We start from the raw sequence: 14,928 nt of genomic DNA, 5'->3' as shown, positions 1-14,928 counted from the left end.
ACCTCAAGGCCGTCAGATAGTACAAACACCTCAAGGCGGTCAGATAGTACAGACACCTCAACGCCGTCAGATAGTACAGACACCTCAAGGCGGTCAGACAAATACAGACACCTCAAGGCGGTCAGACAATACAGACACCTCAAGGCGGTCAGACAATACAGACACCTCAAGGCCGTCAGATAGTACAGACACCTCAAGGCCGTCAGATAAACCAGACACCTCAAGGCGGTCAGACAATACAGACACCTCAAGGCGGTCAGACAATACAGACACCTCAAGGCCGTCAGATAGTACAGGCACCTCAAGGCCGTCAAGATAGTACAGACACCTCAAGGCGGTCAGACAATACAGACACTTCAAGGCCGTCAGACAGTACAGACACATCAAGGCTGTCAGACTCTACAGACAAATCAAGGCTGTCAGATAATACAGATACGTCAAGGCGGTCAGACAGTACAGACACCTCAAGCTGGTCAGATAGTACAGACACCTCAAGGCCTTCAAGATAGTACAGACACCTCAAGGCGATCGCACAGTACAGATACTTCAAGGCCGTCAGAGAGTACAGACACATCAAGGCCGTCAGATAGTACAGACACATCAAGGCCGTCAGACAATACAGACAGACAGTACAAATACCTCAAGGTGGTCAGACGACACAGATACCTCCAAGCGACCAGACAATACAGACGATCAGGGACTGTTGACACCTTAAGGCACGGTCAGACAATGCAGATACGTAAAGGGTTGTCAGAACAATACAGACCCCTCAAGGCGGTCCAGACAAAACACACACTTGGCATTCTGCAAAAGGCAGATCAAAACAAACGCTGAGACATTACCGACACCTCAAGGCGGTCAGACAATACAAGACACCTCAAGGCGGTCAGACAATACAGACACCTCAAGTCCGATCAGAACAACCTCAAGATGGTCAGACAGTACACATATCTCAAGGCGGTCAGAGAGGTACAGACACCTTAAGGCGGGTCAGACAGTACAGACACCTCAAGGCGTTCACACAGTACAGGACACTTCAAGGCCGTCATGACAGGACAAGCACCTCACGGTCGTCTCAAACTGTTACCACCTAAAGGGGATAAGACAATGCAGGTACTTAAAGATTGTAAAACCTCACACCTCAAGCTGTTCAGACAGTACAGACAACTTAAGGCGGTCAGACAGTACAGACACCACAAGGCGATAAGACAATACAGACAATTTAAGCTGGTCAGACAGAAACATACACTTCAAAGCCGTCAGACAGTACAGACACTTCAAGGCGGTCAGAAAGAACAGACACTTCAAGGCCGTGTGACAGTACAGACACATCAAGGCCGTCAGATAGTACAGTCATCTCAAGGCCTTCAGAGAGTAGAAATTACCACAAGACGGTCAGACAGTACAGACACACCAAGGCCATTAGATAGTACAGACACATCAAGGCTGTCAGACAGTACGGACACCTCAAGACCATCAGAAAGTACAGATACCTCAAGGCCGTCAGACAGTTCAGACACCTACAGGCGATCAGCGACAATACAGACGTCTGAAGGCGGTCAGACTGTTAACACCTTAAGACGATCAGACAATGCAAAATACTTAAAGGTTTTCAGACAATACAGACATCTCAAGGCGATCAGACAAAACCACACACCTCAAGCAGTTCAGACAGTACAGACAACTTAAGGCAGTCAGACAGTACAGACAACTCAAGGCCGTCAGACAGAACATGACACATCAAGACCGTCAGAACACTAACAGACACCTTAAGGCGATCAGACATTACTGTCCCTTGAAGGCCGTCAGACAAAACACACACATCTATTTCAAGTAACAAACACATGGTCAGACAATACAGACACCTCAATACGGTCAGACAGTACAGACACCTCAAGGCCGTCAGACAATAGAGATGCCTCAAGGCGGTCAGACTGTTGAGTCAGACTGTTGACAACCATTAGATGGCTATCCTACAGTGCGATCAGACAGTGCAGACAATACAAACACACTCAAGCTGGCGGTCAGACAAATACATAAACAAACAGTCAAGCTGTTTCAGACAGTACAGACACCTCAAAGCAATCAACAAAACGGTCAAACAGACAGAACAACAAATCAAGGTCGGTCAAACATACAGACACAATCAAGGCCGTCGGACAGTACAGACAATTCAAGGCGGTCAGACAGTACAAACACCTCAAGCTGGTCATACAGTACAGACACCAACAAGGCGGTCAGACAATACACACAAGCCTCAAGGTGGTCACATAGTACAGACACCTCAAAGCCGTCAGCCAGAACGGAAACATAGAGGTCGTCAGATAGTACAGACACCTCAAGGTCGTCTCACAGTACAGACACATCAAGGCCGTCCAGATAGTACAGATAGCTCAAGCTGGTCAGACAGTACACACACCTCAAGCTGGTCCAGACAATACAGACATCTCAAGGTGAACAGACAAAAACAAACACCTCAAGCTCTTCAGACAGTACAGACAATTCAAGTCCGTCAAACAGTACATACACCTCAATGCGGTCTGACAGTACAGACAGTACAGACAACTCAAGCTGGTCAGTCATTACAGACACCTCAAGGCCGTCAGACAAGACTGACAACTCAAGGCGATCATGCAGTAGACACCTCAAGGCGACCAGACAATGCAGACACATCAAGGCGGTCAGAAAATGCAGACATTTCAAGGTGGTCAGACAGTGCAGATATCTCAAGGCGGTCAGATAATACAAACACTTCAAGGCGGTCAGACAATGCAGACACATCAAGAACGGTTAGACAGTACAGACACATCATGGTAATCAGATAATACAGACACATCAGGCAATCAAACAATGCAGACACTTCAAAGCCGCCCGACAATAGTACAGACACTTAAAGACGGTCAGGCAATACACATTTCAAGGCGGTAAGACAGTACAGACAACTCAAGGCGTTCAGACAATACAGACAACTCAAGGCGGTAAGACAGTACAGACAACTCAAGGCGGTCAGACGGTACAGACACGTCTAGACGGTTTGACTTTACAGACACATCAAGGAGGTCAGACGAAACAGACGCATTAAGGAGGTCAGACAATGTAGAGATTCATCAAAATGTAGGTTGTTGTAGTTGTTTGATAATCATTTCATACATTTGAGTTCATTTGATATGAGATCGTTTTTATTTGTTCGTCAGGTCTCGCAAAATATAAAAAAAGAACTTTTTAGATTTGCTTTACAACATATATGAAATGACCACTCGTTTATATCTTACATTCAAGGTATATGTCGTACATACCTAAATTATATCCATTTATGTTTATGCATAACAATTTTTGTTTTTGCATACATATATCTGTTTTTATATTTTTGTTTACACTATGTTTGTACATTTACTAATTTGTACTTTTGCCATATTGGCACAAATATTCGATACTAATTTACCGTTTCATTCCCTGTAAACCGGGTTCCATTCCTGAACTGGGAACTCGACAGGAATAATGTGTATTGTTACCTATTCTTCTAATGGGCCAGGCAAATGCTCCAATCGATACTTGTTAAAATCCTATTAATAGCAATATTACGTCATTTATTTTTTTTGAATTTAGATTTGTGTATTCATGTATCTATATATTGTGGATCTTATCTTTTATATATTGCTTTTGTAACTTGCAATATTTTGAAAACTTTGAAGAAGACATGCAAATTTCTGACAAAATAGTATTTATCACACAATCCGTCTGATATCCAGCTACTTCACTCGTGTCACATTTTTGCATATGTCACTAGTGTAATATAACCTAGAGTGTTTTCCATTGGCTAAAATGTATTGTGACGTCGTACCTTATAGCGAATAAACAATTAATTAATAAAGATGTGACGACAGGTTAAACAATTCTTATATTTGAGTTCATTTTACATGTATATTTATGATGGAAAAATCAGCTTTTTTGTTTGCTCGTCAAGGCTCGATTTTTTTTCTTAAATTTGATTTGTCGTTCATGCCTACATTACATACTTTTATGTTTAAGATACATAACAATATTTTAATTTTGTGGGTATATACTATTTCTTAAAGATGCTCCACCGCCGACAGAGCATAAATGATTCATTAAATTTTGGTTGTGGGTATATATATATGCCTAATTAACACAAAAACTAACATTAAAATATTTAGAGTTTGTGCCTTTGAGTTTTTGTTTTGCCATGCGCCTGCAATTTTCATTTAATTTTCCATTCCAATATTTTCAAGAGTTTAATCATATTAGTCTCTGGCCTGAGTGTTTTAGCTGATAGTTGCCACGGACTTTTTTTGTTTCTAGGGATGCAGCACAATTAATTCATTATTTTTTCTTTCATTTTGGTTCTAACCTTGAAAAGTAATTTATGTTTGCATGTTTTATTTTTCATTTTTGTATTTTAATTGTAACTTTTCTGAAGGTTTTAAAGAATTAGTAGCTCTCAATGACTTTTAAGATTGTAGTAAGGTGTAGCTTGTGAGTTTAATGGTTTGTAAATTTTAGGTAACGGTAACTTTTTTATCTAACTCTAGAAAGTGGACAAAAAATAATAAATCGTATGCTCTGGTTTTTATTGTTAGATACGCAGAGCGTAGAAAAAAAAAAAAGAAAAGAGAAAGAAATTATCAATTTGTCAGCGATGGAGCAATCTTTAATAAAATTCTTTTTTTTTTTAAATTCTATTCAAATGTTATTGATATCGCCATATTGAAAAGAAGGAATTCCAAAGGTGAACACCTCAACTTAAGGGAAAATGTCTAGTAGGTTTTGTGACATCCCAGGTGTGGAACATCTTGGAATAGTTGATAACTACGTGTAGTTTGTTTTGTGTGAAATCTGTGATGGTGGCCCAAAATCTGTTCGTGTGACATCTGTGATGGCCAAATCTGTTCGTGTACTTATTAACTCTAATCCAACTAGCTGAGTTGCCCCCCTTTGACATATTTCCTTCATTGTAGATAGTCACATGCTTTTAACATATTATTTTGATCTGTTATCTTTAGCTTAACATTTAATTTTGTTTCTATTATAATTAAATGAACTTTTAATATACACTATGTTAGTGTTTATTCTGTCTGTCAATTTTTTACTTGGCATATATGTACATTACACTCTTGCAGTGTCTCAAAACTCTGTTAGTAATACCAGTATTCAATATTAACTTGCTGTTTTATTCCGTGACTATGCTTTCAATATGCATCAAAATGTTATAATATTTCTATGCAATTGTTTAAAGTTTTTTAAGTTTATAATAATTGTTTTTGATATTGTTAATACAAATGTATAAGTTACATATATGTATTTAATGGCTATTCAAATACAAATACAAAAGTGACCTGGCAAAATTTCTAACCAACAGTGTGTATATATGTATTGTAGTAGTAGTATCATATCTAATATACGAGAAAAATCGGCATATTTGTTCAATTCATGATTTTTTTTAAAATAAACTCGCTCTAATATATTAGTGAACGCATATCTGAACTTCAAGAGAAATAATTTATCTTTCCATTCCCAAAGAGATTTGTTTGATGAACACAATTGGCAAAGTATCGACCAAGTTATGGCCTGATGGACCGGGAAATACCAATACCAAAACTGGGATAATTAGCCATTTCCCTGTCCACTCTAAATGTCGTCGCGCCTCTAGCTGATGGGTACCTCAATAACCAAGTCAAAATCCCAAACTCTACATTTGTTGTGGTACACAGTACCTATAACTGCGTGCAACTACCAATGTACGTTATTGATGTATATATTTATCAAGAATAAAAAAAATATAATTTTTGTTTTATTTAATATATCTACAATGTACACGGAAAAACAAACATTTTCGCACCAAAAATATAGTAGCATCTCTTTTAAAATATATAGTTGAACTGATAAGAAGTGATTTATGCAGAACACTAATATGAAGACGTGATTGTGTCCTTAGTACATAGTGTTATGTAGAAGTGCAAATGTACGCCATCATTAGTCTGATTTGTTTTGTATTGAATGTCGGTCATTATTTCAGATCATCGAGATCTGCTACTCTAGCACCTTTAATAAATGTCATTAAGACAATTCAGCTACAGCTACAGCTACATCTGTTATCCAAACAACTGATTTGGTTTCTTTGTAAAGTCTATGTATTGTAGTATTGTAGGATTAATTTCCTCACAGTACAGTATATACAAGAGATACCAGAGGGATCTTGGCGCCCACTAGAGAATGATCTAGGTCTGACAATGGAAAGAGGGATCTTTTCTCTGCTTTTACTACATAATACTACATATCATATTTGAGAAAGATCCTTTCAATACTTTCTGAGATTATAACGGTAACCAACTTCAATTATGAAAATCCAAAATGGCTACCTCTCAGCCATGTTGTACTTCGATCGGACCGAAAAAGCAATATGCACAACAAAAGTCCTAGGGGAACATACAAATACAATTTGGACAGATCGCTTCTGTACTTTTTGAGAAAAAGCAGTGACAAAATTCAATTATCAAAATCCAAGATGGTGGCCTGTCGGCCATCTTGCTCACCGATCGGTCCAAAAATACAATATGCACAACTAGACCCCATGGGGAACCTGTACATGAAATTTGAGACAGATCTCTTCTGTACTATCTGTGAAATAGTTGTAACAAACTTCAACAATCAAAATCCAAGATGGCGGCCTGTCGTTCATCATGTTCAGCGATCGGTACCAAAATGCAAAATGCATAACTAGGAACCTAGGGAAACCTGCATGTGAAATTTGAGAGAGATATCTTCAGTACTTTCTTAGAAATAGCGGTAACAAACTTCAATTGTCAAATCCAAGATGGCGGCCTGTCGGCCATCATGTTCAGCGATCGGTACCAAAATGCATAACTAGGGACCTAGGGAAACCTGCATGTGAAATTTGAGAGAGATCCCCTCAGTACTCTGAGAAATGGCGGTAACAAGAATTGTTAACCGACGGAAGGACGGAAGGACGACGTACCACGGAAGAAAGGCGATTTGAATACATATCAGATGGTGAGCTAAAATTCAAAAGCCATAACTATGACTTCATAACTTAACCAGGATTAAATGATACCGAACGGAATTAACATATGATTAACTCTATACACAGTGGTGTTCTAAGGATAACTGGATCAGACAATCCTCGATACTCCAGGGTTTTAATTATCACTGACGTTATATCCATCCCTGGACCATCTCGTAGCAAAACTGAAGGCGGTTCAGGAGAAAAAATCTGAACCAATCACAAGCCAGCAAAGATTTCATTTGAAGACCACAGAGAGAGCGACGCCAAACTTCAAAGCCAGTCAACCAAAGTTTACCGTTTTCATAGACATCAAAGGACTAAATCACCTGTTCCATTCTGTTGCCTCCACTTTTACTATGAAATAGTCTAGGGGTGGATATAACGTTAGTACAAGTAACCCATGGAGTATCGAGAATATAAACAGTATACAGTTGTTTCATACCATATCAGTCAACAGTCAAAACTCTTTTCCTGAGGCGTTGGCAGCAACCCTATGAACTATTTCCCAAAGCCGGAGGTCGAAAGGAAATAGTTTTGACTGTTAACTGATATGGCATGAAACAATTGTTTTTACCTGACCCGCAGTCTTAAACTTATTGCAGCTTCTGGTGGGGAAGACGTTTGTTGAAAGAATATGTTCGGCGCGCCAGTGTTTATGTCGTCAACAATTTAGCGCGTGCAATAGTTTCTGAGGATTTATATATTTGTAACGTTTTACAAGCAACTTCACATGAGAACAGTCAAAATTCTTTATTTACATTTTTATAGGAAGTCAGGTAACAATAACGCACGTCTGTTTATAAGATGCCTACCGTGATATATCAATGAAGCAGAAGTTCTGAAACATGTTTCGTTATGTGATTCAATTATGGGGTGTTGCGTATTAAGTTCAATTTTCGTTCTCTTGAACTACAACCTATGGAGTACATTGTTCAATTTGTTCCTGTGTTTTCCTTTATAAGTCATGATATTTGCGTTAATAGCAAACATCAAGGAAATGATATCAAAGGTCTTTGAAAATAGTATATTTAAAGTGAATAGTCGGGCAAAGAAAACCAGTCTAAATGCGTTCATTGGCCTTCCAAAAGTTCTCATATATTAATACAACGGTCAAGTTCTGCTTACGTTTCCCAGTTCTGACCATTGAAATAAAGAAAATTTGAAAGCATTGAAAGCGAGGCTGCGTGGAAATGTAATCACGGACAACGTCACGATTTTGTTTACCATAACTGCATGGTAACATTGAACTTTGAACGTGCGTATGAAAATGTTTTATGTAACGTAAAGGGGCTACTTTTTTAAAAAGAAACGAATGACTTTGTTAACATTTTCAGACATTACGTGTATTTTGTTGTTTTCATAGAATTTCTGGGAAAATGTAAACAATACATATATGTTTTATATTTATATATATTTACACTTGCTAGGCTTGGTCACTATACGCTAATACTAGCCGATTTTGTTTACCATAACTGCATGGTAACATTGAACTTTGAACTTGCGTAAGGAAATGTTCTGTGCAACGTAAAAGGACTACTTTTTTTAAAAGAAACACATGGCTTTGTTTACATTTTGACGAAACATTACGTGTATATTGTTGTTTTTCATAGAATTTTGGAAAAATGTAAACAATATATACATGTTTTATATTTATATATGATTCAAACAATTTTTAAATTAACAATTGTATAAAGAAACGGAAAAATATCCCGACCGGGGCGACGTGCTTTCATTTTTGTTAAAAAATGATGGGTGTCAAATGTAAACATTACCTCTGTGCCTATGTTCGTCCTACGATCGAGCCTTTGGGGTGGACGGGTGTGAGACCCTCTGATAGAGGTCAGTTATAAAACATATCCTCTTGTCTTTGTTCTTTGAGTATTTAATCATGTGTATTATAAAACATGCACCGCTAATAATCCACGTGTTGACAGTTCCGCGTCACCACAAATACATTGTATCCATCGAACACAAGTGAATTTGTTTCATCTATCGATGGCGATATGGATCTAAGCGTAGATTATATAATCACATGGCTCCCAAGGATGTAATACCGTCAAGTCAGACGACATCTCAAACACATTGAGCTACTTGAAAATCGGTGTTTTGACAACTTGGGCAAACTAAAGTGTGTAAGCGTGCGTCAGGTTCGCCTCGCTGCACAATAACGGTCACCGAGTTCACACATGTGTCCGTGTACAAATTCTTTATGTTATTACGCTATATATTAACTTTCAGCAAAATTGAATATATTAAAGTTCTGATCTGATAAAATAAAATTATCTCTGAAATTTACTTTGTTTGTCATGTTTATTTTACACTAAAATATTGAACTTTTTTGTCTCGTCGCGGATGAATAATTCTACCTTACGTGAAGCGTCATCATTCGCTGTTCAATTGAGTAAGCTCCTCCCATTTTTGACCGACTTTTATTGAATAATTACGTCACTTTCAAATGACGATTTTATTGCATAAAATATAAATAAAAAGTCGTGTCGTGTGAGTGTAAATATAGGGATTGGATATCGTTTTTATGTTAACCATGCTTGTATGGAGCAATTCCTCTAAGAATATATTCAATATGGGGCGCTAACGCGCCCCATAGAATATATTCTTAGAGGAATTGCTCCATATAGGGATTGGATTGCGCTTTTATGTTAACCATGCTTGTATGGAGCAATTCCTCTAAGAATATATTCTATGGGACGCGTTAACATAAAAGCGCAATCCAATCCCTATATTTACACTCACATGACTTTTTTCATTTATATTTTATGCAATAAAATCGTCATTTGAATGTGACGTAATTATTCAATAAAAGTCGGTCAAAAAGTGGGAGGAGCTTACTCAATTGAACAGCGAATGATGACTCTTCACGTAAGGTAGAATTATTCATCCGCGACGACAAAAAGTTCAATATTTTATTGTAAAATAAACATGACAAACAAAGTCAATTTCAGAGATAATTTGATTTAATCAGATCAGAACTTTAAATATATATTCAATTTTGCTAAAAGTTAATATATAGCGTAATAACATAAAGAATTTGTACACGGTCACATGTGTGTACTCGGTGACCGTTATTGTGCAGCGAGGCGAAGCTGACGCACGCTTACACACTGGAGTTGTCAAAACACCGATTTTCAAGTAGCTCAATGTGTTTGAGATGTCGTCTGACTTGACGATATTACATCCTTGGGAGCCATGTGATTATATAATCTACGCTCATATCGCCATCGATAGATGAAACAAATTCACTTATATTCGATGGATACAATGTATTTGTGGTGACGCGTAACTGTCAACACGTGGATTATTAGCGGTGCATGTTTTATAATACACATGATTAAATTCTCAAAGAACAAAGACAAGAGGATATGTTTATAACTGACCTCTATCAGAGGATTTTACGCCCGTCCACCTCAAAGACTCGATCGTAGGACGAACATAGGCACAGAGGTAATGTTTTCATTTGACACTCATTCATTTTTAACAAAAATGAAAGCACGTCGCCCCGGTCGGGATATTTTTCCGTTTCTTTATAAAATTGTTAATTTAAAAATTGTTTGAATCATATATAAATATAAAACATGTATTATTTTGTTTACATTCTTCCAAAATCCTATGAAAAAAACAACAATATATACGTAATGTTGCGTCAAAATGTAAACAAAGCCATGTGTTTCTTTTTAAAAAAAGTAGTCCTTTTACGTTGCACAGAACATTTTCATACGCAAGTTCAAAGTTCAATGTTACCATGCAGTTATGGTAAACAAAATCGGCTAGTACTTACGTATAGTGACCAAGCCTAGCAAGTGTAAATATACAAGCATGGTTAACATAAAAACGAAATCCAATCCCTATATGATACCAACATTTTTAAATTAACAATTGTATAAAGAAACGCGCCCCATAGAATATATTCTTAGCGGAATTGCTCCATACAAGCATGGTTAACATAAAAGCGCAATCCAATCCCTATTTATGTCTCGGATTTACTTCAACTCCACAATGAATTATAATAGCTTGTTCATATTTACTTAAACTACAAATCACTTTATGCAGTTCGAATTAACTCAAACATCCGTAACTGTTGAATTAAGGTAAAAAAGAAATGTCTAGCACACGAAAATTGAGTACCAAATATGCGAGAATAACAATTAAAAGGGATCAATTTGAAACGTTTTATTTAACAAAATAAAGGTGAGTTGAAAAGTGAACTTCAGCATGGGATAGACAATAGAACAGACTCCAACAATCATTTGTTTAGCCTCTATAAGCTTACATTGGAATGAAAAAGAAATGTCAGTCATTCAATAGATTTGATTTGTGATTGACCAGTGCAATTATTACACAATGGCAATAACACTTATCATAATGATTGATATTGTATATAGTAGCACTGCATAGTACTACAATTACATTTATCATAATGATTGACATTGTATATAGTAGCACTGTATAGTACTACAATTACATTTATCATAATTATTGACATTGTATATAGTAGCACTGTATAGTACTACAATTACATTTATCATAATTATTGATATTGTATATAGTAGCACTGTATAGTACTACAATTACATTTATCATAATTATTGACATTGTATATAGTAGCACTGCATAGTACTACAATTACATTTATCATAATTATTGACATTGTATATAGTAGCACTGTGCCGTACTACAATTACATTTATCATAATTATTGACATTGTATATAGTAGCACTGTATAGTACTACAATTACATTTATCATAATTATTGACATTATAATAGTAGCACTGTGCCGTACTACAATTATTGGAATTTTTTTCTGAAATCGTCATTAACGCAAAATGCTCTGATCTATAAAAAGATAATTTGCATAGTTTCGCAAATTTGGATAATTAAGCGAATTTAGCGAAATCAAAAACCCCGCGAATATTAGCAACTGTACAGTAAATAGCATTGTGCCATATGAAAGTCATTATTATAGTACAGCTGACCTTCGATAATCCGCACATCTTCTATCCCAGCCTAAACCTTCAGCATCACAAATTTTGCGGACTGCCGAATTTCGTGGTTCTTGGTCAATATGTACTTTTCCGTTTACGTCCGGACTGCGAGTTTGCCGGGACATTGGTGTCCGGATTATCGGGGGTCGATTTTAATTATTCAGTTCAATAACATAGCATAACCAAAGTCAAAACACGATTTAACACATACAACAGTACAAACTAATTTCTAACATTTAAACTTAACGGAAAAGAATATTGACATTGTAACAATTATCCTTATACAAAAGTATTTAATAGCACAACAGTGAATCTCAACAGGGAAATGGACAAGACTAGTTTTACAAATACAAGCACAATTCTCAAAATGATTGTATCCATTTCACCTCTATCACATATTGATTTCGAAGCATTTACCATTCATTGAGATTCATTTGATCGAATACAGAGCGATTGGAGACCGTGACCATATCTGATTGAAAGCAGCATTTGTATGGACACAGAAAAAAAGAAATTTACAGTTAAGATTGGGATTTCATTGTAAAAGATTACTTGGATTTTATCGTAACGATACGGTTATTAATCGATGCTTGTTAGAATATTTTCCCGTTGATAAATGAAAAAAAAATTCTCCCAGAAGCAGAAAAGCAAGAAATTAAGTGATAGGAAGATATATTATAGAAATAGATGAGGGCAAAACGAGTTAAGACTCGGACTCATGTTTCTTTCGGGAAAACATTAATTTAAATTTAGAGAATCAGATAATGTTTGTTTTTGCTAGGGAAACCAGCATTGAACATTTGCTTATTTCAGAAGAGTATTTTATAGTCCTAAAATGGCTGTAGTATATATCGAGGTGACTATATGATATCTATTTTGTCTGGAAACGAGACTTCCACATGAAAAATGTCAACATCATTGGCGATAGCAGATCTAAGGTTTCTGAGACGATAACAGACTATTTACCATCTGAAGTTGAGGACTTTTTAAATATAACAGTAGAATACTTAAAGAAAGTCGTTATCAACACAAGGCACACGGAAGTAAAATGTTGTCAAAAACTATACAGAACAGTACAATGCTCACTGCACTTTGGCACATAATGAACGATTGTAAAAAATAATATATACGAAGTCAAGGCAATACTAACTATAAACACTATCTAATGTATCTTGTCATTCGAAACATTGTTGCAAAATAGAAAAGAAGCAGATGAATCGACCTGGAAACAATTGTTGCAAAAAAGAGAAACAATATCATAAAGGAAACTTAAAATTTCTCATTTAAACAACATGTACCTTATGTGTACCTTATTGTGAGAAGAAATGGTCACCAAATGATTTCAATCCGATGACCAAAATTCCAAATAATAAGGTTTAAAAACATTAAAATGGAATGCATAATAATAAACATGTTACTTGACAACACGTAGTCACCGATTTTAGTAGTTTTTAAGGAACTTAAATAAACTTCGTCACCGATTTCAGAAACAGTCAATTTTTGTTTTTAAGTGGCCAATATTTCCCAAGCCATAAGAACAATTTCGCCATGATCAGATTGCCAGGTTATTAGAGTGTGTGGTACAAAAGAACTTCTGTACACCTACATTTGACTTTCAATGTGCGTTACTATAACATGGTTTCAAAAATAGAAGTACACATATTTCAAGGAAGGAAATTTCACTTTGTATTACATGGACAAAAATTACAAAAAATCAACTGTTATCCTCTTCACCGGGAGCAAATGTATATATATTCACATTTAATAATCGATGTTTATTACACATGACTGTGTCCTTTGTCTATGTATGGCTCGGATATTAACTATTAACCAAAGACAGTATAACTATTTAATCAATATTTCCAACTTAACACTATTTTTGATTATCTATACGTTTTATTGATACTTAAGGCAGAATTTCTTATAACTTCACATATTCGGACAATCTAATGCATCTTTTGTTCAGCTTTTGTGATTAATCATTCCCAATTGCTTTTCATAATATTCTACAAAACTTACAACAAATTTTCTGAAGTTAACACATAGAGAATGTAAACTGTTACGTGTATAGCCATCAATCCATACTTTCTTCAAAAAGACCTACCGGATTATGCGTGAAATTATTTGTAATCATAATACTGTTACACAATGTTGCTTTTAATGAACTTACCATATTTACTACTGTTCAGATATCACCACCATACTTTAAAATTCTGGACATGCAACTAGTATGTCAAATATCCACTTCCTCATTTTTCCATCGAAACTATAACCTCCTCTGAATATTAATTTTAAATAAGACATTTTCAAATCTCATTTTTGTCAAATTGACGACCCTAATTAGTCATCATCATCATCATCATCATATGTTTGTACAGTGTACCTTTAGTGCTATAAAGTATAAACCATTCATTAAACCTATACGTCTTGGTTTCGCAGCTTTTTGTGTTACCAAATGTGATCACCCTAATTTAGTCATCATCATCATCATCATATGTTTGTACAGTGTACCTTTAGTGCTATAAAGTATAAACCATTCATTAAACCTATACGTCTTGGTTTCGCAGCTTTTTGTGTTACCAAATGTGATCACCCTAATTAGTCATCATCATCATCATCATCATCATCATATGTTTGTACAGTGTACCTTTAGTGCTATAAAGTATAAACCATTCATTAAACCTATACGTCTTGGTTTCGCAGCTTTTTGTGTTTACCAAATGTGATCACCCTAATTAGTCATCATCATCATCATCATCATATGTTTGTACAGTGTACCTTAGTGCTATAAAGTATAAACATTCATTAAACCTATATGTCTTGGTTTCGCAGCTTTTTGTGCTACCAAAGTATAATATCATCATCCATTCATTATAAACCATTCATT

General features: G+C 36.0%; 1 protein-coding gene across 1 annotated transcript in view; it reads right to left on the bottom strand.

Moving 5' to 3' along the window:
• Positions 1-11,212: 11,212 nt before the first annotated feature.
• The window catches only part of LOC138308597 (TPR and ankyrin repeat-containing protein 1-like), a 150,651-nt gene continuing 146,935 nt past the window's right edge, over positions 11,213-14,928 (bottom strand). The window contains 1 exon segment of the mRNA XM_069249642.1: positions 11,213-14,723. The gene's annotated coding sequence lies outside the window, so the exon portion shown is untranslated.

The sequence above is a fragment of the Argopecten irradians genome, chromosome 15 (genome assembly GCF_041381155.1).
Source record: "Argopecten irradians isolate NY chromosome 15, Ai_NY, whole genome shotgun sequence".
NCBI classification, from domain to species: domain Eukaryota; kingdom Metazoa; phylum Mollusca; class Bivalvia; order Pectinida; family Pectinidae; genus Argopecten; species Argopecten irradians.
The sequence above is the reverse complement of the archived record's forward strand: the minus strand, read 5'-3'. Positions and strand labels throughout refer to the sequence as shown.